This window comes from Lepus europaeus, chromosome 21 (assembly GCF_033115175.1).
Source record: "Lepus europaeus isolate LE1 chromosome 21, mLepTim1.pri, whole genome shotgun sequence".
Taxonomy (NCBI): Eukaryota; Metazoa; Chordata; class Mammalia; order Lagomorpha; family Leporidae; genus Lepus; species Lepus europaeus.
In genome coordinates, this window is record NC_084847.1 from 22653721 (window position 1) to 22677248 (window position 23528).

At 43.2% G+C, this 23528-nt stretch overlaps 1 long non-coding RNA gene across 1 annotated transcript in view; it reads right to left on the reverse strand.

Moving 5' to 3' along the window:
- The window catches only part of LOC133751107 (uncharacterized), an 82318-nt gene that overhangs the window by 22342 nt on the left and 36448 nt on the right, over window positions 1-23528 (reverse strand). The gene's annotated exons all lie outside the window — the stretch shown is intronic.

Sequence of the window (23528 nt, forward strand, 5' to 3'; positions counted from 1 at the left end):
GACCACAGCAGCCCCCTGTAGGGGATTTTGTTTATTCTGAGGTTGAGGAGGCTGACACTCGGCCCTCCTGACCTGGGAGGGCACCACTGGGACAGGGCTGCTAGAACTCCACATTGCTTCCATTACCCAGAACCCCCTCTTTCCGTGTTCTGTGGCAGTTAGAGGACCACTGTGTCCAGTAACTGCCTGACCTGGGGATCATTTTCTAGACAGGAAGCATGTTTGGCAGAGCTGGGTGGATCCAGCTCTGCGTGTCCTGCTGACTTGGGGACATTTGCTTCCAGGTGGGTGGCCCAGGCCTCTCTGGGCTGCTGCTGAGGGTGATGCTGGCTGAGTCTTCAGTGGTGCCCAATTGTGTGCTGATCATGGATATAGTCATGCCGTTGCTTCCTCAGAGTGAACCTGGAGCGTGGGTGCCTGTGTGCCCTGGGTGTGAACCTGTGTCAGGACACGGATGTCTGGGCAGGCAATATGGTGAGCACTGAATTCAGGTATGGGGTAACCACATGCCTGGTGGGTTCCCAGGGAGCCTTCTGCACAGGTGCAGTGATGGTTATGGGAGGACAGCTGGATGGCCAAGGAGGATGAAGAGTGACCTTCCTAGGGAAGTGGGGTGGGCTATTCATTGTCCCTATCCTCTGCACTGTTCACCATTCAGGGACCTTGGCATCAGGCACTGCCTGTGGGGCTGATCCCTCTGATCTGTTGGACAGGAACTGTGGGGAGCAGTTCCCTGTGGTTCTTTGGGGCTGTGTTGTGACGGGATTTTTGCCTTTCAGCTTCAAGGAGCTGTGAGCCCTGGAGGTCTGGCTGGCCCAGCAGGCAGCACACATCATTGCGGAGTGTGAGCAGTTACAGAACTGGAGGCTGCAGATCGACGAGCTGGGATTCTGCCTCATGTGCTGCCCCCATCGCTGCAGGGTCATGCGCTTCCTCAGCACACAGAACACCAGAGGGCTGCCCTGGCTCCACCAGTCCCCGAGTGTCCATGGCCTCTCACCAGCACCCCCCTCCTTGGTTGCAGAGTCACCATGGAGGGGCCTGGGGAAGAGAAGGAGTGAGCCGCTGCCTGGCCCTGGGGAGGCTGTGGATCCTGCAACGAATCTTCTGTCCTCATTTTGTCCCAGGAGTGGGGTCATTTTCAGATTCTTACAGGTGTTTACCTGTTTGAGAACTTGTCCCCAGCTGCCATCACAGTGCTCACCCTGGTCAGCATTAGGCCAGAGCTGAGTCTTTTTTTTTTTTTTTTTTTTTGAGAGCCATCGTCCACTGTCATTATTCACAAAGCCAGTTCTGAATATGAACAAGCAGAAAACTCATTACATAAGTATCTTAGTTATACCTTTCTGAAGTCTCTTGAAAATGATATTCACAATTCTGATGAGAGGCTTTTAACTGTTCTGAGGAAACTTTATTTTCTAAAACCTCTGATTCAGGAGTCATTTTCTGACTTGTAGTTAGCAAATTCAGGCCCTCTGCACCCGCATTTCCTTCATCAGCTTTTTTTTTTTTTTGGACAGGCAGAGTGTGGACAGTGAGAGAGAGACAGAGAGAAAGGTCTTCCTTTTTTTGCCGTTGGTTCACCCTCCAATGGCCGCTGCGGCCGGCGCACCGCGCTGATCCGATGGCAGGAGCCAGGTGCTTCTTCTGGTCTCCCATGGGGTGCAGGGCCCAAGCACTTGGGCCATCCTCCACTGCACTCCCTGGCCACAGCAGAGAGCTGGCCTGGAAGAGGGGCAACCGGGACAGAATCCGGTGCCCCGACCGGGACTAGAACCCAGTGTGCCGGCGCCGCAAGGCGGAGGATTAGCCTAATAAGCCACGGCGCCGGCTCTTTGTCAGCTTTTTGAGGTTCTCTTCTGACATCCTCAGATGAAGAAGTGCCCCAATAAGAGATGGGGACACTGCTTCTACAGATACTGAGCCTTCGTGTCCTGCTGTCGACAAGCAGAAGGTTCAATCAGTATCCTGGGTGGCAGCACAAACAATTGTTGTTCACCAACAGTCCTCAGTTTCAAATCTGCCTTTTAAGTCAGCAATATTTCCAGCTTGGAGGACACAGGGCTGTTGTACCTGAGGACTGGCCAGGGAATGTAGGTCTTCCTCCTCACAGCAGGTTGGGGACCATCTGTCCTGTCAGCCTCACTGCTGCTGGTGCTGAGAGTGGGTATGGAGGACACGGGGCTGTTGTGCCTGAGGCCTGGGAGTGTAGGTCCTCCTCCTCATGCAGGTTGAGGACTATCTGAACTGCGGGCTTCACTGCTGCTGGTGTTGAGACTGGACACAGAGGTAACGGGGCTCTTGTACCTGAGGACTGGCCAGGAAGTGTGGCTCCTCATCAGACCAGGTGGGGAACTGTCCATCCTGTGGGCTCCAGGGCAGGCATTTAGCCCTGATGACTGGTCACCATCAGGCAGCACTGGGGACACAGCACTGGCCTGAAGACTGGGCGTCAGGGAGACTGCTTTATGGATCAGCTGGAAGCCCAGCTCCACAGGTAGTTTTGAGCCTCAGCGTACTGAGCAGATCCTAGAAGCTCCCCTTGAGTGAACTCAGTTCTTGCTGCTCCACTGAAGCTCTCTTGGGATTTCCCACAGCCCAGCACAGGGGACCAGCAGCCATCCTCCTCCTCACGGCCCAGCTGGAAGACAAGGACTGGCAGGTACTGCTGACCTCCAGCAATTTTGGAAGGACCTAGGAACCCCATGTAAATTTCGTTTTCTCCTTGTGTGCTGTAAGTCTTTGGCTGGGATTTCCCACAGCTCAGAGCAGGGGACAAGCAGCCATCCTCCTCCTCACAGCCCAGCTGGAAGACAGGGCCTGGCAGGTATTTCTGACTTTCAGGATCCCCATGTCAGTTTGATTTTCTACATCTCTGCTGTAAGCCTTTGGCTGGTATTTTCCCCAGCATTGTGGGGGAGGGGAATGGGGCAGTCCTGTTCTTTAGGCCCTCCAGAGACACCAGGTTCTCCATAGCTTCATCGATTTCCTGGTTCTCGGGAGAACTCAGAGACTGCAAAGTGTGATGTCACTTGCTTTGGGTCCTTTTTCTGCTCCATGCTGAGCCACTTGTGCCCCATAGCATCTGCCACTGTGTGGGCCTCTCAGCAGGGTCAAAAGTCATTAACCAATCCGGCATCTCTCCAGTTCCTCACTTACATAGGAGGGGATTAGGTTACGAGCCAGCTTCAGGTGCCCAAAGCTCTCCCCTTCAAAGGGCAGCCACCTGTTGCTATGGTGCACAGGACCAAGCCCAGGCTCCACATGTCAGCTTTATACCCATCAAACTCCTTATCTAGGAATACTTCTGGGGCATAATATTCAAGTGTCCCACACAATGACTTTAGTTGTTGGCCTTCAGTCAGTTTTTGGCTAAAGCCCAAGTCAATTAGCTTAACGGATCAGCCCAGAAGGAGATTTTCCAATTTTAAGTCTCTGTGAACAATGTGTTGCGTGCGGCAGTACTGCACTGCTGCTAATGTCTGAATGAAGTACCAACATGCTTTTCCTTCATGAAGGTGGCTGCACACCTCGGCATACTTTTCAAGGTCCACCCCCACCCTGCTAAAATACCCAATGAAAAGACAGGCTCTATCTGCTGTGTAGTCTACCTGTATCAGCTTTATAATGTCAGGGTGATGCAGAGAATGCATAATTTATGCTTCTACCCAAGCTTGCAGGAACTTGGAAGAATCCCCGTCATGTCTGGCAATGATCTCCACAGCCCCCTTGGTTCTGCTCTCCAGATGGAGGGCCAGCTTCACCTGGCCAAAGCTGCCCTTGCCAATGATCCCGAGGATCTCATATCCACGGAACACCTCCTTCTCAGTGCGGGAGGATCTGACGCCTTTCATTGTCAGGATATCTCTTGTACCTAGTGTACTGGGACACTAGGAACACTAGCTAGTCACCTACAGTAGCTACGGTAACATGATAATCCAATGAGAAAGCAACAGATAAATCCAATGGAGAGCAACAGATAAATGGTGCTGGGACAGTGGGAATCAGCATATTACAAATACCTGTTAAAGTTATGCAATTTTGTACCTTTTGTGACTCAGAATATTGAGTCACCATTAATAATTCTTTTTCCTCATAATTTTATCAGCTTTATCCTTATGTCTGTGAATTTTGTAGAAAATTTTCTTTAGAATAACAATAAAAGCGGTTCAAAATCCAAAAAATAAAAAAGAATTACTTCATCCTGATGCCTAGTTTACTCTAGACTGGAATAGAAATGATGTAACATTTCAAGTAAGTTGAAGAGGGTATGTGGAAATCACAGAATGTTATGAAAGAAAGAAATTTTGGACACAAAAGCTATTATTTTCCTAAGACATAGAATCTGAACCTCTGATAAAGCAGTTAAACTAGTCTATTATGTTCTCTTAATGTCTCTGTTAAATTCTAATTGTTTCAAAACAGATGAGTTTTTTATTAAGAGCTATGGGTTATTAAATATATGCTTATTCTAAAACATTTGAATAATAACCTTGTAACTCATCAAATTTGGTCTATATTATGTCACGATGTTAAGGGATCCTATGTAAACGAGATATTTTGGATTTTGAGCCTTCTTGGCATCCTTGACAGGCATTCAAAAAATCAAAATTTCAAAAATCTAGACTTTGACAATTTCCAGATGGGCCCCTGGAAACTGTCAAAGACACAGAGACACCAACTAATTAGGCTATTTGGATTATGTTAGAAGTACTGTCAAGATGTGAGGTGGTGTTACATTTTAATTTTTTTTTTGACAGGCAGATTGGATAGTGAGAGAGAGAGACAGATAGAAAGGTCTTTGTTTGCCGTTGGTTCACCCTCCAATGGCCACTGCGGCCGGCGCACCGCGCTGATCCGATGGCAGGAGCCAGGTGCTTCTTCTGGTCTCCCATGGGGTGCAGGGCCCAAGCACTTGGGCCATCCTCCACTGCATTCCCTGGCCACAGCAGAGAGCTGGCCTGGAAGAGGGGCAACCGGGACAGAATCCGGCACCTCGACTGGGACTAGAACCCGGTGTGTCGGCACTGCAAGGCAGAGGATTACCCCTGTGAGCCGCGGCGCCAGCCAATCTGGTAAATGTTTTCTTAAGTTGTTATCTAATGATTGAAACTGTTTGCTAAGTATTCATGTGAATTGCTATTGTCAGCAAGCGATCTAGGACTTGCTCCCTCATTTCTCTCTTCTAAGCCCAACTTGTTCTTTCATTTCTCTATTCTCTTCAAGGCAGGAAACTAATTCTACTATGAAGGAATCTGTAGGACGCACAATTTAATCTTTAGACCTTATAAAAGAGATGGCTAACATTTTTCTGTAATAGCATAGCCAAAATAAGAGCTTAAATTATAATCTCATAGCTAGATTTACTTCGCCATCAGCGAAGCAAAGATAAGTAGAAAAAACCTCCCTTTCAGACCAAAGGGAAAGAAAGTTTTAAAGTGAGAATATAATTTTCCTCATGGGCATTGCCTACCTTAGAAAAACTACTACGGAACATGCCTGTGACTACAGACTTGTAGTTCAGGCCACCGAAGATTAGAAATGGGATACGGGCACTCCCTTGACTTGCATCCTCTGGTCTGCTTTAACACAAACCAGGAGGAAAAGAAAGCTAGGCATCAGAAGCAATGGGTGGCAGGCCTATTAATGGCTGATCTGTACAGTGATCTGCCCTCAAGGAGACCCAACAGGCCAGTCCACTGCAGTGGCTTTCAGTGTGGTAAGCCTGGGCTTCAGCAGAAGTCAGCTTGTGAAGAGCCCTGGCAGCTCTGCCAAGAGTTGGATCACTGGAAATGGACCTGCCCTGGAGTCGAAGGATGCCCAAGTCAGAGCCACAGATCTTACTGGCTCTAAGCTGAAAAGTCCCACACTCAGCCCAACTTCCAAAGTGACCACTGCAGCTGAGGGGATGGTCAAGTAGGGTCAGCAACATTGCAGGCAGAACTGTAAATTGCTTGTTAGAGATGCCACCTGCCTTTACCTGGCCAGCTCTCCTCCCAGGCCAGCTAAGTAATGAAAGTCAACAGGGTGCCTTCCTCCAGGAGGTTCACACCTCCCTTAGGATGTACCCCATGTGAAGAGATAGATAGGTCTGGGCCTCTTAACTTACAAGGCCTAAAGTCCACCAGATTATTACCAGGCCCCTTCTGTCAGGTTCTATTTGCCTCTCAATCAGAAAACTTAATTGTAGCTTAGCACCTTTCTTAGCTCCTCTAATAATGATTCTGTCCTTTGTTCTAGTCCCTGTCTAGCGCACTTGGGCCTCATTCCTTTGTAATCATAACCTCTACTCTACCACCAATGGCTCTACTCCCAACCTGTGTGTACTGATGGTCCTCTTCCCCACTTAATGCTGTTTTATTGTTCAGACCTGGTCAATGACACTCTTAGGATCATTGGTTACTATCCTCACTCTGTCTTTTATGACCTTGTCTAAATATGATCAGAGTCGGCAAATTTGGAAGGCTTCCACAGCCTTGGCAACTCATGACGAGAGCCTAGGGTGGTTACTGGCGCCATAAACTAGAGTGTCAATTTGTTGGGTCAACAACAGGAGCCACTGTGCACTTGCTCCTCGTGTGGGATCTCTGTCCTTAATGTGCTGTACATTGTGATTTAATGCTATAACTAGTGCTCAAACAGTATGTTTCACTTTGTGTTTCTATGTGGGTGCAAACTGTTGAAATCTTTACTTAATATATACTAAATTGATCTTCTGTATATAAAGAGAATTGAAAATGAATCTTGATATGAATGGAAGGGGAAAGGGAGCGGGAGAGGGGAGGGTTGCGAGTGGGAGGGAAGTTATGAGGGGGGAAGCCATTGTAACCCATAAGCTGTACACTGGAAATTTATATTCATTAAGTAAAAGTTAAAAAGAAAACTCTTTAAAAAACGAAACGCAAATCAGAACTCCAAAAGAGTAGTATTACCTCATAATGATAAAATGCCTATCATAAAGAAAAAGTAAAAAAAAATCTCCCAAGGATATGGAGAAAGGAGAACTTTCGTATACTGAGCATGGGAATCCAAATGAGTACAACCACTGCAGCAAACACCGTGGAGATTTCTAAAAACTAAGAACAGAACTGCCATATGACTCAACAATCTCAATACTCAGTATATGTCCAAAAGACATGAAATCATTGTATCTAAGAGATACCTGCTCCACCATGATTACTTCAGCACTGTTAACAATGGCCAAGATATGGAATCAACCAACAGATCCATCAGCAGATGAAGACATAAGAATTTGTTGTGTATATACTAAATGGAACACTATTCAGCCATTTAAAAATGAAATCCTGTCCTTTGCAGCAAAATGTATGCAACTGGAGGATATCATGTTAAGTGAAAAAAGCCAGCTACAGAAAGACAACACATGCAAACCTTCACATAAGCAAGCTAAAAACATGAATGCATAATGATTAATACAGGATGGCAGGCACTCGGGTAGATGAAGGGAGTTTTGATGAGGGGCACAAAATCAGAGTTAGATCAAAGGAATAAATTCCTATTGTTACACAGCACAGTGAGGAGACTAGCTCACAATAACCTAGAATGTATTATATGAACATACAGAAGAAATTCCAAGTCTTCCATCATAAAATATTGACAAAGGAAGGGAAATGTTGATTATCTCATTTTTCATCAGGACACATTGCAGACATGCACCAAGACATAATACTGTAGCCCTTAGGTAGGTGAAATTATTGTTAATGTCAAAATTTTCAGAAAACAGAACCATACCATCAACCAGCAACACCACTGGGTACATGTCCCACAGAAAGGAACTAAATAGTTCACGTATCTATAGTCCCATATTTGAAGCACATTTTCAGCCATGAAGGAAAGAGCAGGGAGAAGTCTGGTGTGGTTATCAACGATAATAATCACTTGCCTCTTGCAACAGCAGACCAATAAAATCCACCTGCCAGGTGGCACGTGAGAGTAATCACCTCTCCAAATGCCACCATGGGAGAAAAAGGAATGATGTAAGTTTTGTCTGCAAAGCAGACATTCCTGGGGGACTTTCCAACTGAGTTGGATGGAATAGGAAAACCACAATCAGAAATCCAAAATGACAGCCATAAGATGTCCCCAAATCAGATATGCCTGGGACGAGAAACTCATTCTGGTACCACAATAGGAAAATGTCCCCAAATCAGATATGCCCAGGAGTTCAAACTCATTTTGGTACCACAGTCTCCACTATGAGGGCAGGAATGCAGAAAAAGTAGACTGCATTTTTGCCTCACTAAAAGGGAATAGTATCTCGGCAAACAAAATGAGTTGAGAGTTCATCAGACGAAGGGGTCAAGAGTTCGTTGTATATGTATGAAACAAAATATTATCCAGCCATTTGAAAAGAATGACACCCTGTCACTTGAACCTAGATGTATGGAACTGGAAGTAAATGAAAACAATCCAGACACAGAAAGGCAAATACTGTACCCACTCCCTCACAAACACAAGCTAAAACAATCGGGGGCCAGTGCTGTGGCATGGTAGGTTAAGGTTCTGCCTGTGGTACCAGAATCCCATGTGGGCACCCATCAGTTCATATCCTTGCTGCTCCTCTTCTGAACCAGAGCACTGGTTATGGGTTGAGAAAGCAATGGGAGATGGCCCTAGTGCTTGGGCCCCTACATCCACTTTGGGAGACCCAGAAAAAGCTCCTGGCTCCTGGCTTTGAATTTACTCTGATGCAGCTGTTGCAGCCATTTGGGTAATGAATGAGCAGAAGGAAAACATCTCTCTGTCTCTCCCTCTCTCTGTAGCTCAGCTTTTCAAATAAAAATAAATAAATCTTTAAAATACACCTATATGAATACATAATAATTAATAAAGGCTGTAAGAGGTTGGAGGGAAAATGCAAGGAGTTTGGATGATGGGTACCAAATCAGCGTTAGATCAAGGAGTAACTTTCTAATGTTACACAGAGTAATGGAGAGGATAGCTCACAATAACTTAGTGTGTACTGAATGAACATACAGAAGAAACTCCAAGACTTCAATCCTAAGTACTGACAAATAAAGGGAAATGTTGATCATCCCATTTTTAATCAGGACACATTGCAGACAGGTACCAAAATGTCACACAGTAGCCTTTGAGTATGTACAATTATTATTAATTTCAAAATTTTCAAAAAAAAACCCTTCACATGAACTAGAAACTCCATGACTGTGTAAACACCAAATGGACAGGAACTAAGTATTTCAGATACTTCTGGTCCCATGTTTAATGCACCAGGGATGAAGTACTTAGAATCTGGTGACAATTTCAGCCATTAATAAAGAAGCAACAGAAGTCTGGTGTAGGCTTACAGAACAGTAAGCACCTGCCATTTGCTACAACAGGTCAATGAAATCCACTTGCCAGGTAGCATGCGAATAATCACCACTACAAATGCAACAATGTGAGAAGGAGGAATGACAGTTTTGCCCGTACAGCGGGCATTCCTGGAAGACTTCCACAATTGACTTGGATACAACAGGAAAGCTACAAGCTCAAATCCAAGTTGATAGGCCTATGATGTCTCAAATCATACAAGCCTGGGAGGCTCCACTATGAAAGCAAGGATGCAGATAATGTATAGTGCAGTTTTGCTACATTAAAAGGCAGTAGAATTTTGGCAATCAACATAGCTCAGTTGGTCCGTGAGGTTAGGCCGGTAGCACAGATATCAACAGTGACCCACCAAAGGAGGTACTCCAACATAAGGGTATGGATGGTCCAGTTTAAGGCCACACAAAGTCCATTAGCAATTGGTGATGTCCCAAGAATTGGTAGACATGTGAATTTCAAGAAGGCCTTGAGTGAGGGTGGACTGCTCAACAAGTAGGATGATCACAAGTTCTGCCCCCTGAAACACATGACACTACCCCTGTATCTGGAAGGAGGTATCTGATGTGAGATGACTGATGGTGGCTCTCCAAATAGACAAACTGTCAGAGGCTGACATCCTCATTAAGGACACAGACTCCTCAGGGTGTGGGTTTGTCTTGGCTCTGAAAATACCACTTCCATTTAACAAGAGATTCTCAGTGGCTGGAGGCCAGGACCCAGCTCATGATGCCGAGGGAGGTAGTCCAAACTCTCTGTGAATCAAACAGTAGTGTCACTAAAAGCTCAAAGCTAATTTAAAGTCCTTTACCCATGTGACCCTCAGAACCAAAAACTATCCATAGAGTAGCCATCAGCTTTTTCTTTGGAAGTATGCCTGAACAAGGTGCATCCTTGTGGGTGACTGGTGAGATAGGTGGGTCTTAGCGTTCACTAAAGGTGAGGAAATTGGTGTTATCAGAAGGTGAAAATGTGCTGGACTTCCTTGGTTGAAACCAAATCACTGAGGAAAAGGAGATATATGTGGATTTGTTGGGGATTTTTCTGAATTCCTTTTTCAAAATGTAGACCAAAAATTTGAGGTTGCAAGCTCTCATCTCGTATGGAACTAAAGTCCACACCCACTCGGTCAAGAACTCAGTTGCTGATGTTTGAGGCCCATTTTTCCTCCTCCTCTTGATTATCAGTTGAAACAATGTCCTCAACATAGTGTCACAGGTGGATGCTAGGTGACAACTGAAGGCCAGCCAGATCCTGTTAACAGACCATGAGCCCTGGAGGACCATAGAAGCAGCCCACTCGAAGTCTCATAAAGGTGCATCATTGGCCTTTAAATTAAAAAGTAAATGGTGGGGCTGGTGCTATGGTGCAGCGATTAACGCCCTGGCCTGAGCGCCAACCTCCCATATGGGCACCGGTTCAAGATCCGCCTGCCCCACTTCCCATCCAGCTCTCTGCTATGGCACAGCAGGTAAGGCTTCAGATAACAATGCTTCCATTTCATTTTGTAGGGCTGGGTCATGCCCCAGCTACTGTATTTACAGTCTAGATTCCTCCTATGGTCCATGGATAGACAGTGGGTGATGTTGGAAGATCTCAGGACTCTGCAACCCATGTAGGAGAAGAAGATGGAGTTCCTGCTCCTGGCTTCACCTTGGCTAATCTGTAGCTGTTGCAGCCATTTGGAGAGTGAGGTAGTGGGTTGGATGATATCTCTATGTCTCTCCCTCAATAATATTTTTTTCCAAACAAAAAAATCATTAAAATATAACAATGGACAAGGAACTGTGACAGAGCTGTTAAGATGCCATTTGGTTTACCCACGCTCCATATCTGAGCACGTGGATTTCAGTATAATCTTCCTGCTGTCAGGTTTCCTGCTAATGTACACTCTGATAGAGAGCAGGCATTGGGTCAGTTACTTAGGTCTCTTCCACCAATGTGAGAGAGCTGGATGGAGTTCTTGGCTTCTGACTTTGGCCTAGCCCTTCCATAATGTTTGCAGGCTTTGGGGGTGAGGCCAACAGATGGAAATATATTTCTCTATCTCACACTACCATTATATTAATCAGAAATTAAAGGCTTGAATACACTGTACTGGCACAGAAATTAAAGACATCATTTTTGGTGGCAGCATCCTATCACAGAGTATCTAGGATCAATATCTGTCGCGCATTCAAATCCAGGTTCCTGCTCATGCATACCCTGTGAAACAGAGAATGGCTCAGACTTGCTCCGTTGCCACTCAAGTGGAGTGATCCAGCAAATGGGAAATCTGTTTTCTTGTCTTTCAATGAAACATAATGAATAATGCTTAAGTAAGTGAATAAATAATTCCACTGGGTCCAACGCAGCTTGTTTGGGACTGTCCTAGGGGCAGCTTTGCCATTCGGGGTTGGTGGCTGCACATACTCACTGAAGAATCCCTAACAGCCTCAGTAGCTCTTTTTTATTTTTAACTGTACACTGTCCATTGAAACAAAGAGGCTCCTGCTGTAGTGTGGTGTTTCACATGCTCTGGACACCCACTGCAGTAGAAAAAGGGACAGTTTATGTTCACTCTCTGTGCCAACATGGCACCATCTGTTTGTGCTTTCCAGACAAGTTGGACAGGATCTTGATGTAGTTCAGTGAGAGCTGCCAGCTGCCAACTCTGTTGCCCAGTGATTTATAGACTACTTCCTGTCAGGAACACAGCAAGGTTGCCCTTCTCAATGTGTCCCTGCCCAGTCTTTGAACAGGCTTTGTGTCTCCATCCACAGCAAGATGTGTACATCTGTGTGGACTTCGTTGGTGTCTGAGATACGGCACTTCACCATCTGAGCCAGTTGCAGATGAGGCATCAACTTTCTTAACCACGTCCTGGGTGGTACTTGGCAGCATGTGAAGGGCAGCCAGCAGTTATCTGGTGCATCTAGACTCACCATCCCACAGCACACAAGATTCTGCATTACCCAGGTAGAGGTACAAATGTCTGAAATGACCCCATGAGACCATGATACTTATATGCTGCTGCCAGCAACACTCTGCACACAACCTTGAGTATAGGCCTTCCCTTAAGAAGCCTCACTGTCTCACTGGGAGTCTGTGGAGGGACACGGAAAGCAGTGATAAACCAAAATATTGAGGTTGCAAGCTCTCATCTCCTATGGAACTAAAGTCCACACCCACTCAGTCAAGAAGTCAGTTGCTGATGTTCGAGGCCCATTTATCCTCCTCCTCTTGATTATCAGTTGAAACAATGTCCTCAACATAGTGTCACAGGTGGATGTTAGGTGACAACTGAAGGCCAGCCAGATCCTGTTAACAGACCATGAGCCCTGGAGGACCATAGAGGCAGCCCACTGGAAGCTGTCTGGGTGCATGCACCCATTAGCAATGGTAGTGCACAAGTCTACCAGGTACTACTCTAATTCCCACATGGCAAACGACAGAGAAATTTTCCACAGGTAACCTTTAAGCCTTTTTGACATGCTCTTATATTTATGACATTACATATTCCTCTACACAACTATTAACAATAACTGAATTCAACAACATTGTAGAATACATGATGCTGTGCACGGAAAAATCTAAACACTCCACCAAAAAATGGGTCAAGATGAAAAACCAATTCAGTGACGTTACAGTTTACAAATCAACATACAGAAACAGTAGCTTTTTTATATTCTAATAACCAACCTGCCAAAAATGAAATCTAAAAATTAATCCCATATGCAATAGGGACAAAAATAAAACATTTAGGAATAAATGCAACCAATTAAGTGAAAGATATCTACAATAAAAATTCTAAAATGCTGAAGAAATAAATCATCAATGACTCCCAAAATGGAAAAATATCACTTGCTCATGGATTGGAAAAATTAGTATAATTAAAATACCTATATTACTTAAAGCAACCTACAAAATAAATAAAATTCCTATCAAACACCAATGGCATTTTTTACAGAATGAGAAAATAATCCTAAATTCCCTTAAAAAATCACAAAATATCAAAAATAGCTAAAATGATCCTGTGCAAAATAAAAAAAAATCAACTTGGAGGCATAAGAATACCTGACTTCAAAGCTTACTACAAAGCTATAGCAATCAAAGCAGCATGACAGTGGAAATTAATTAATTAATTAATTAATACAAACAGGTAGAGCCAATTGATTTTTCATGAAAGTGCCCAGACTATACAGTGGAGAAAAAGTATAATCTATTCAGTAAGTGGTGCTGGCAAAATTGGATGCATATACGTAGAATTGAATATTACAGTACTAAAAAAATGAAATTCTGTTATTAGTATCAAAATCATTGCAACTGGAAGACGTCATGCTCATTGAAACTATCCTGACATGGAAAGACAAATACTAGATGTTCCCCTTTATACATGGGAGCTAAAATTTTCTTTTAAAAAAAATCAGACAACAACAAAAGAAAATCAGAAAAGAAACTAATGCCTGTGTGTACCAGTATTGCTGCAAATACAGTTTTGTGAAACTTTGTTTTATATCTTTTTCAAACAAATTCTTAAGAATGATTGTTTTAAAATTTACTGTGTATGAGTGTGGTAGACATTTTTATAGAAACCTTTGATTTCATAGACAAAATCTTGTAAGTACAACTTTTGGATTATAGCAGTTCTTCCCCCCATACCGCCCTCCCACCCACAAACCATCCCAACTCCTACTCCGTCTTCCATCCCATTCTTCATTGAGATTCATTTTTAATTACCTTTATATACAGAAGATCAATTCTATACTAAGTAAAGATTTCAACAGACTACACCCACACTGAAACACAAAGTTTAAAGTACTGTTTGAAGACTAGTTTTACCGTTAATTCTCATAGCACAACACATTAAGGACAGAGGTCCTACATGGGAAGCAAGGGCACGGTGACACCTGTTGTTGATTTAACAACTGACATTCTTATATTTGACATTAGTGATCACCCTAGGCTCTTGGTCTTGAGCTGCCAAGGCTATGGAAGCTCCTTGAGTCCACAAATACCAACATTATTTAGACAAGGCCATAATCAAAGAAGAAGTTCTCTCCTCCCTTCAGAGAAAGGTACTGACCTCTTTGGCGGCCCTTTCTTTTCCCTGGGATCTCACTCTCAGACATCTTTCATGTGGGTGATTTTTTGCAATAGTGTCTTGGCTTTCAATGCTTGAAATGCTCTCATGGGCTTTTTAGCCAGATCCGAATGCCTTAAGGGCTGATTCTGAGGCCAGAGTGCTGCTTAGGGTATTTGTCATTCTATGAGTCTGCTACGTGGCCTGCTTCCCATGTTGGATCATTCTCTCCTTTTTTAAGTCTATCTATTATTATCAGCAGACACTTGGTCTTATTGATGTGATCCCTATGATACTTAATGCCATCTTACTAGTCAAAATGATCAGTTTCAGTTTATAACTGATCATAAAGACAGGACATTTATTGTTTGATTATTTTTATTGCCCTTGCCTATATTCTTCATTACTAGGGGAACTCTTTATTGAGTGAACTATAAAGCTCTCATGAGGTAAAGTAAAAAATACACTATTTAAAAAATAAAAGATTTAAAAAGAATGACAATCCCTCACTTTTTATTTTATTTTTTTGCATTTTCATTACCTATTTATTTATTTATTTTAAACTTTTATTTAATAAATATAAATTTCCAAAGTACAACTTATGGATTACAATGGATTTTCACCTCCATAGCTTCCCTCCCACCTGCAACCCTCCCCTCTCCCGCTCCCTCTCCCATTCCATTTGCATCAAGATTTTCAATTATCTTTATATACAGAAGATCAATTTAATATATATTAAGTAAAGCTTTCAACAGGTTGCAGCCACACAGAAACACAAAGTCTAAAATACTGTTTGAGTACTAATTATAGCATTAATTCACATTGGACAACACATTAAGGACAGAGATCCTACATGAGGAGGAAGTGCACAGTGACTCCTATTGTTGACTTAACAATTTGACACCCTTGTTTATGGCTTCAGTAATCACCCTAGGCTCTTGCCATGAGTTGCCAAGTCTATGGAAGCCTTTTGAGTTCGCCAACTCTGATCTTTCTTAGATAAGGTCATAGTCAAAGTGGCAGTTCTCTCCTCCCTTCAGAGAAAGGTACCTCCTTCTTTGATGGCCCATTCTTTCCCACTGGGGATCTCACTCGCAGAGATTTTTTTTTTTGCCAGAATGTCTTGGCTTTCCATGTCTAAAATACTCTCATGGGCTCTTCAGCCAGATCCAAATGCCTTAAGGGCTGATTCTGAGGCCAGAGTGCTGTTTAGGACATCTGCCATTCTACGAGTCTGCTGTGTCTCCCGCTTCCCATGTTGGATCGTTCTCTCCCTTTTTAATTCTAACAGTTAGTATTAGCAGACACTAGTCTTGTTTGTGTGATCCATTCGAATCTTAGACCTATCAGTGTGATCAGTTGTGAACTGAAATTATCACTTGGACTAGTTAGATGGCATTGGTACATGCCACCTTGATGGGACTGAATTGGAATCCCCTGGCACATTTCTAACTCTACCATTTGGAAGCCCTCACTTTTTAAATTTTTGGTTTGTTAAGAACAGTGTGCAAATTGAAATGTCTCTGTAGTGATTCTCAAAAAAACAGTAAAATCCCAAATATGAAAAACAGCTTATCTCGTATTCATTGTATTGCTCTGATGCTATTCAATTTCACATACACATGAAAACATATAACCATTTTTCTTGATTAAAGGAAACAATCTAAAATAAATATCCATCACCAACTTAAAACACAGCATAGTAGCCTTTCGACTGAGCATGACAAGAAAGAACAGTTCAGTTATTTACAGGCTCTGGTTTTGCTTGTCTTAATTAACCATTTTCAAATACCATAATATTAGTTGTGACATTAATCATTTAAACCCCTTAACTTTATACACCAAGTAACATGTTGCTGTTTTTACTTACATTTTATCAACAAGAGTTGTACATATTTATGGGCTAGTGTGACATTTCAGTACTAATATAAAATTTGTACTGATCAAATCTACATTAATCTTTTGACATTATTTTAAGGACAGAGCCTTAAGCTCCTTTATTTCATTTTCTAACAACAGATATAATGGATCACTGTGAGCTACACACATCCACCTGTGTGATTCTAGGAAATTACTCAATAATCTAATGCTACTGTGATAATCATCCGTATCCACTTTTCCACCTAGTTTTAGTATTGCAATTGGTTTCAAAAGCAAAACATAGAATCAATAAGGGGGAGGGAGAAAAAGAGAGGGGGGGAGAGAGGGGGAGAGGGAGGGAGGGAGGGAGGGAGGGAGGGAGGGAGAGAGAGAGAGAGAGAGAGAGAGAGAGAGAGAGAGAGAGACACCACCCATCTAGTAGTTCATTACCCAAATGCCCAAAATACTCAGGGCTGATCTGACCCAGGCTGAAGCTGGGATGGTCTCCAATGTGGTAGCAAGAATCCAACTACTTAAGCCATCACTGGCTGCCACTGGTATCCTGAGAATTGTCTTTCCCACTATTGCCAAATGTCTACCCTTCAAAAAACTTTGACATACCTTCATATAGCCCTGGCTTCCAGAGCAGGAGGCCACAGTCCCCTGTCTTGACCCCATTACTGCATGGTCTCCTACTCCCCAATCACCACACATGCCAAGCTCCTGCTTAACTCCAACCACAGCATCTGCGCTACACCCACAGCTGTCCCATCTGCGTAGCAAAAATGCTGCCATGTTGGGACCCTCGGGCTGGAGGGTTGGGGTCAGTGCTCCGCGGAGTGAAGCCCCAGGCGGTTCCCATGCAGTCAGTGGTCGTCATGGCCCCTGGCGGCTAGAGAGGCACAAAACTGCCAGCTTGGCTCAGAGAACTTTCCTTGCTGTTGCTTTTGTTAATTTTAGCAGTGCTTTTTCATTGTGCTATGTGCAGTCAAGTGGGGTACAGGTGAGACACCAGGATTCAATAAATTTTACCTCCGGGAACATATCCTTGTGGGCGCCGCTATTCATCCAGGCTGTGTACAATGCAGCCTGGGCATTGACCTCAAATGACACTCTGGGAACATTGCTTGATCTCACGGAGCAGCTGGAGCTGCTTAGCTTTGATGAAGGAGATGGCACGGCAGAAGCCCACTTGGAGATGTTATTAGGAAATGTGCACGCCCAAAAAGATTCCAAAAGAGAGCAAGAATTAGCAAAGATTCCCAAGAGAATTTTGCCAAAAGGATATGAACAATATCTAATTAGTGGGCGGTGGTGGACTCGTCCTCGGTGGGCCCCGCAAGTGGGAAAATATTTACCCCCTCTAGTGATTATTCAGGTAGTGAATTACTGCGTGTGAGAGGAGGTTGGGATAAAATGATCAAGAAATTTATAAAAGAAAAATTGTCTTTAAGTTAAGAAATGAACTCTCTGTGACCTTTCATAAAAGTGCAAAAATGATTCTCACGGCACATGTAGATTGAAAAACCGAAACCACTATTGTCTCACATGTGAGTTAGAATGTCCTGCTGATTAATGATTGTAATCATAATTTCTTTCCCTTGAAGCCTGTATTTGCTTTGCCAAGTTCCGTGTAAAAGCGGTACAAAAGCTTATGCCTTGCAGCAAATAAACGCAGCAGCATACTCAAAGTAGTGTGTCTGTCTGTCATTCCCCTCGCCGATTTCTTTCCTCCTAAGAGCCTTCGCCCTCGTTCTCCCTCGGTCTGCTGACTCTGTGAGAGTTGGTCCGCGGCACATCTGGTTTAATGGATCCAAATGAAGACACTGGGAACCCTGGCCCACCAGGGTTACCAAACATGCACTCACTGGACATAAAGGCCCACATCTGAGGCAGAAGCAACCTGGATAACCACATGTCCAAAACTGAAACTGGATCATTGTTACACCACATATTAAAATCAACTCAAAATGAACTGAAAGTCCACACAGAAGATCTGAACACTTACAATTTATAAAATAGAAAATTCCTGGACATTAGCCTGAAGAGTGGTTGCTTATGTGTTAACAATTAAACACAGAGAGCAAAAGTAAATAAAAGGAAATGAAACTACAACTAGTAAAGCAGTAAAGCAAAGATCAATGAAATGAAAAGGCAAACCAATGAATAGGAGAAAATATTAGCAAACCATATGTGTAATCAAGAGAGTAATACAAGGAATGCATACACTAAGAAGCAAAGAATACAATTAAAAAAGTACAAAGGACTGAATCAATGTTTTCCAACAAAGACAGACGATGTACCCACTGGGTATGTGAAAAAGTTCTGAACATTGCTATCATCAGCAAAATGCAAATCAAGATGACAATGTTTATTATCTCATATCTGTTAAACAGCTACTATTAAAAAGTTAAAAGATAACAAGTATTGGGCACAATGTAGAGAAAACAGAACATACAGTATTGGAGGGAATATAAATTGTACCATCCATTAGGAAAAGCAACATGGAAGTTCCTCCAAGAAAATTAAAAAAGGAACAACTTTTATTAGCCACAAATCCAAAAGAAAATCACCATCTCAAAGAACTGTCTGCACCCCCACATTCACTTCAGCATCATTCACAATTTCACGATACGGAAATAACCCAAATGTTTGTTGACGGACCCATAAGGAAAAATGGGATACACACACAGTGGAATCCTCGCCAAACCTTAAAAAGAAAGGAAATACTACTACTTGTCACAACATGGATCCAAAAGCATGGAACTATAGAACATTACAAGGGGTGAAGCAAGACACAGAAATAAGAAATACTACATGAGCACACTTACATGTGAAATATACAAAAGTCAAACTAACATAGTCAGAGATCAGGATGGTGTTTGTGATGAAGTGGGAGCAGGAAAATGAAGAGATGTTAGTCAAAAGATACAAATATATGGTTATGGTTCTGGAGCTGGGGTGTAAAAGCATGAGCCTCCACCTGGACAGCCACCATCTCCTTTGGGCACCAGACTGAGTCCCAGCTGCTCCACCTCCCATTTACCTCCCTGCTATGGGAAAGCACTAGAAGATGACCCCATGACTTGGGCCCCTGTGCCAAAGTGGGAGACCTGGGGCCAGCCCTGCCACTGAGGACATTTGAGGAGTGAAATAATGCATGAGATGTTTATCCCTCATCATCTCTCTCTCTCTCTCTCTGTCTCTGTCTCTGTCTCTGTCTTACTCTCTTTCTCTGTTTCCTGCCTTTCTTTTTCTTTATTTGACAGGTAGAGTTATAGACACTGAGAGAGAGACAGAGAGAAAGGTCTCCCTTCTGTTGGTTCACTCCCCAAATGGCCCCTACAGCCGGCGCTGAGCCGATCCGAAGCCAGGAGCCAGATGCTTCCTCCTGGTCTCCCATGCAGGTGCAGGGGCCCAAGCACTTGGGCCAATCTCCACTGCCATCCCAGGTCACAGAAGAAAGCTGGACTGGAAGAGGAGCAACCGTCACTAGAACCCGGCGCCCATATGAGATTCCGGCACCACAGGTAGAGGAGCGGGTAACCAGTTCACACTATATTCTGTACTTGTAATTTCCTAGGTCAATGTTCTTAAAAATCACTACAAAAAGGACAGGGGTATAAATGAGTGAGCAGGTATCATAGGAAGAATTACTATGCTGCTAAAGCTGTACTGAATGATTGCATGAAGTATGTATACCTTAAATAAAAGCTTTCTGGAAAAACACATAAATAAATTAAAAAAATTAAAAAACACTGTAAGAGTGATAAATTTGTTAAGTAGCTTCATTGTACTATCCTTTCATAGTGTACTGTAAGTACCAGCAGAGTCGAAAGGTTTGTGTGAAAAAGCATTATAAAGATGAGACTCATATCAAAACACACATTGCATGCCTTGAATATATAGAATTTTTGTTTCTCAGTTATATTGTAATAAGGCTGGAAAATAAAACATGCAAAAATAGGTCCCTATAATTAAAATGCAAATAAAAATTAAGGAACTTAGGTTAATACTGTGGGGTTTTGGTAGGCTTCATGGGACAGCAATGATTTTTAAATCATTCATGATTGGGGCTGGCACTGTGCCGTAGCAGGTGAGGCCACCAAACGCAGTACTGGCATCCCATATGGGCACCGGTTCAAGTACTGGCTGCTCCACTTCCCATCCAGCTCTCTGCTATGGCTTGGGAAAGCAGTAAAGGATGGCCCAAGTCCTTGGGCCCTTGTACCCACGTGGGAGACCTGGAGGAAGCTCCTGGCTGCAGGCTTCAGAGCAGCACAGTTCTGGCCATTGCGGCCAACTGGGGAGTGATCCAGCAGATGAAAGACCTCTCTCTCTCCGCTTCTCCTTCTCTCTGTGTGTAACTCTGACTTTCAGATAAATAAATCTTAAAAAAATTCATGAGCTTGACTAAATTTCAGGCAGTTTATATCTTGAAAATACAGATTTGAGAATTCTATCAAGAGAATATTTAAGACAATATCCAAGTAACATATTACACTGTCATCTCACCTCCCTCAAACTGAAAACTCAGAAATAGAAAAGGAAAGGAAGTGTATCTGAAGGAAACCAGGAAAGTGAAAAATGAAATGAGAATTATAAATTACTACATGCTATTCTCCCACCGATGGGTGTACATTCCTATGTGCATGTAACACAGTTACATATTACAGGCAGGTTGAGAATTAGCCCAACTAAACCATGGAACTGAAAATGCAGGGCCTGCTTCATCAGGATGTGGCAAGTGACACTGCAACTGTACCAAACTCTAAAGAGTATACTCCCTGCTGTCGAAATTCTTACTGAATTTAACTTGAATTTGTGCTTCGTAAATGAAGTCTGATAGGAAGATGGGGCCAGTGCACAGTCTGAGCTCTCACTGACTCACTGGGACAGGTCTTGGTCACAGTCCTCAGGTTCACTGCCCTGAAAAGCCTTCCATTTCCCATCACGGGTGACCACTATGGCCCTTGGTTCAAAGCAATACTTGGATGTGGGCACATTATGTTTACAGAACACACGTTTGGGGAGGCACCATGGTAGTGTATCACCTAAACTCAATCTAAATTCCTAGGGTTTCCATATTTAAATGCATGACAATTTTTAAACAACACAATCTGCATTTTCAGTTCCTACTAGGAGCTACACATTATGGAGTTAGTTCTGTCAAGGTTTAGAATTTACACTTTCTTTTAATTTTCACAATGACATTCTTTCAGTTTATTTTATAATCACAAGAAAGGAAGGAGGAAGGAGGGCAGGATGCTGGGGGGAGGAGAGGAAGGTGGGAAGTATCACCACACTCCTCAGCCTCTGTATATGAAATACATGATATCTGTTCACCTTTATATAAATAAAAATTATTTAAAAAAGAAATTTAGCTGTGAAAACTGCAAGATGAAATATACAAACCAAATGGAGATTCCGTGTATTTAAGTTGAAGAACAAACCAAAACATGACAATACCAAAATATTAAACCAGGATGCTCACAGCAGTATGGCAGGGCTTTCTTCGTGGAATGAGTAGCGGTACAGATCTACAGCATCTTAGTCACCAGGGGTGTAGCCTCTGCCAGGGTTAGAGGTGCTCACTCTGGACTTGCTTCACTGGAGCAATAGGTGGCAATGTCTTCACTGCTCGGGTTGCTTTACAGCCCATTTTCATGAATGGCAGGACCCCAGCAGATATCATGAGATATTTTACTGGAAAACTGTGGATCCCATTACATTTATCATGTTATCTCTATGTACCTCAAAATGTAGGGGTCTGCCAAGAATTACTCAAATTCTACCTGCACAGAGCAGAGGGCTATACACCATGAACAATTGTCTACCACAAGAATATTTCTTGGGGACGGCACTGTGGCAGAGCAGGAAAAGCTTCTGCCTGCAGTGCTGGCGTCTCATAAGAGCACTGGTTTGAGTCCCCACTGCTCCACTTCTGATCCAGCTCTGTGATATGGCCTAAGAAACTGGAAGATGACCCAAGTGCTTGGGCCCCTGCACCCACGTGAGAGACCCAGAAGAAGCTCCGGGCTCCTGGCTACATATCAGCTCAGCTCTGGCCACTGCGGCCCTATGGGGAGTGAACCAGCAGATCGAAGATCTATCTCTTTCTCTCTCTCTGCCCCTACCTGTGTTGTGTGTAGCTCTACCTTTCAAATAGATAAATAAATCTTAAAAAATCATTCTTTTCCTATTTGACACTCACATGTCATCTTCCACAGTAATCAGGTGGGAAAATCAACCAAGGTGATTCAATAGGGTAGGGGGGTTACCAATCACATAGAGCTCAGTGTTAGAGCAGCAATTTTAAATTTAACATCATATGTAAGAAAATGTTTACAAAGTTTAAATGTCTTTGAAAGCTGCACTCTGAAAACTACACATATACCAATTCATTGAAGGATTTCCTGGACTCCATGCCTGTTCTCTCACTACAGCACTTCAGTAGAAAAGCTTCAAAATATTTCCAATATTGAACTGCAAGTCAGTTTTAGTTTTCCCATTCATAATTATTGAGGCCTACATAACTCACAAAATTGTATAAAGGTGAAACAAAGGCATCGTTTGTAGCAAACTCTGCATCTAGTTTTCCCCCTTAGATGTGACTTTAGTTAAACAGAAAAAGCATCTTAAGATGCTTGGCATAAACCACTCTAATTTTGGAATTTCCCCAGAAAGCATCTATATTTTAACTTCTTCTTAGTAGTGCACTAGTAGATGCTAGCCTAGGATTTTTGTGGGAGATGCTAAAGTTTAATGGTGGTCACATGAGCAGAGGTGTGGAAAAGGTGACAGAATTGAGACATAAAAGCGAAAAGCAAAGAATCACATATTCGAGTGGCTTTGAGAAGGGTGCAGGGACCAGCCAGCCTTTGAGATGCCTGGTGATTGTTATCAGAGGACATCTGTGGATGGGGAGCATGAGAAAACAAAAGAACAGATTTTTCTTGGTGTGTTGTGTGTGAGGGAAAAGAATTATGGAATCAAGGAATCCAGTTTGAAAATAGCCAAAAGGAGAAAACCACGGGCAATATAAACAGGTCTAGCTAATGATGGGAGAAAAAGCCAAGACCTTCCTGAAACACGGTACAGAGATAAGGCTGTCTAGGATGGGAAGACCAGTGAGAACAAACGCTTAGACTTAACATGGGGTCATTTCAACTTCTGGATCTGAACAATCAGCACTAACAGGAACAGCAAGAGTGGATAATGAGGAAACTGGAACAGCCATGAGGGCTTGCCCCAAAGGGTG